Source organism: Rhinolophus sinicus, chromosome 18 (genome assembly GCF_057876585.1).
Source record: "Rhinolophus sinicus isolate RSI-liver-muscle chromosome 18, RSI-T2T, whole genome shotgun sequence".
In the NCBI taxonomy this organism is placed as follows: domain Eukaryota; kingdom Metazoa; phylum Chordata; class Mammalia; order Chiroptera; family Rhinolophidae; genus Rhinolophus; species Rhinolophus sinicus.
The window spans coordinates 79,922,675-79,924,157 of NC_142518.1; the positions used below are offsets into that span (position 1 = coordinate 79,922,675).

General features: G+C 40.6%; 1 non-coding gene across 1 annotated transcript; it reads left to right on the forward strand.

Moving 5' to 3' along the window:
* Positions 1–713: 713 nt before the first annotated feature.
* On the forward strand, positions 714–820 carry LOC141569760 (U6 spliceosomal RNA). Its single transcript, XR_012493560.1, has one exon. It is a non-coding gene; the product is annotated as a U6 spliceosomal RNA (small nuclear RNA).
* Positions 821–1,483: the final 663 nt, after the last annotated feature.

Consider the following 1,483-nt stretch of genomic DNA (forward strand, 5'->3'; position numbering starts at 1 on the left):
TGCTAAGCTGTCCCAGGCCCAATACTGGTAGAAGCTGGCCTTGGTTCACCAGGAGGCCACCCCCAAATGCCTATAGGTCCAGCAGAGGCAGTAGCCAACCACATACAGCTTTGTGGTTCCTGCCATGTAGCAGCAGGCTGGTCACAGGCAAGGCTGAAATTTGCCTGCATTGGAGACCCTCCTAAGAAACACCAGAAAAAACACACCCAGATGCCAGCTTTAGACCACACTAGAGCTCTACATGGTTAATGCCACCAGCAGCACACCCAAAGGGGAAATCTCAACAGGCACAAGAGCCCATGGGGGTGAGTCCCCCTCTGAGAGGTCAGTCCCTACACAGCAGCTCATACACTGTAAGTATAGCTACTCCTCACATTCAGTTAGCCTAGGAGTCAATCCCATTTACTGACATGCCAAAAGTGATCAAGGCTCAACTACAACAGGAGAACACACCCAGCACACTCCTGGAACTCATGAACAGGATATCAGGAAGACTACCATTGGACCATAAAGGACACCCAGCAAAGACTGAGAGACTTAGGTGATCTGACTAATACATAGAAGCAAACACAGAGAGGCAGCCAGAATGAGGAAACAAAGAAACACATCCCAAATAAAAGAACAGGAGAACCCCCAGAAATATAACTAAATGAAATGGAGGCAACAAACCTACCAGAAACATAATTTGAAATACTGGTTATAAGAATGCTTAAATGCTCACTTTGGCAGCACGTATACTAAAATTTGAATAACACAGAGAAGATTAGTATGGTCCCTACATAAGGATGACATGCAAATTCATGAAATGTTACATATTTAAATAAATAAATAAAAAGAATACTAAAGAAACTTAATGAGAATTTCAACAGAGATAGTAAGCATAAAAAAGGACATAGAAACCATAAAACATAATCAGTCACAAATAAAGAATATAATAACTGAAATAAAGAGTACACTAGAAGGAATCAACAGCAGATTAGATGAAGGAGAGAATTGAATCAGCAATTTAAAAGACAAGGTAGCATAAAACACCCAATTGAAACAACAACAAGAAAAAAGAGTACAAATAAATAAAAATAGTTTAAGGGACTAGGGGACAACATCAAGCTTAATGACATATGCATCTTAGGAGTACCAGAGGAAGAAAGGAAGCAAGAGATCGAGAACCTATTTGAAGAAATAATGACTGAAAACTTCCCTACCCTGGCAAAGGAAATATACATACAAGCCCAGGAAGTACAGAAAATCCCAAACGAGATAAACCCAAATAGGCCCATACAAAGACATATTATAATTAGAATGGCAAAGGTTAGGGACAAAGAGAGAATCCTAAAAGCAGCAAGAGAAAGACAACTAGTTACTTACAAGGGAGTTCCCATAAGACTATCAGCTGATTTCACAACAAAAACTTTGCAGGCCAGAAGGGAGTGGCAGGAAATCTTCAAAGTAATGAAAAGCAAGGGCCTACCACCAAGAGTACTCT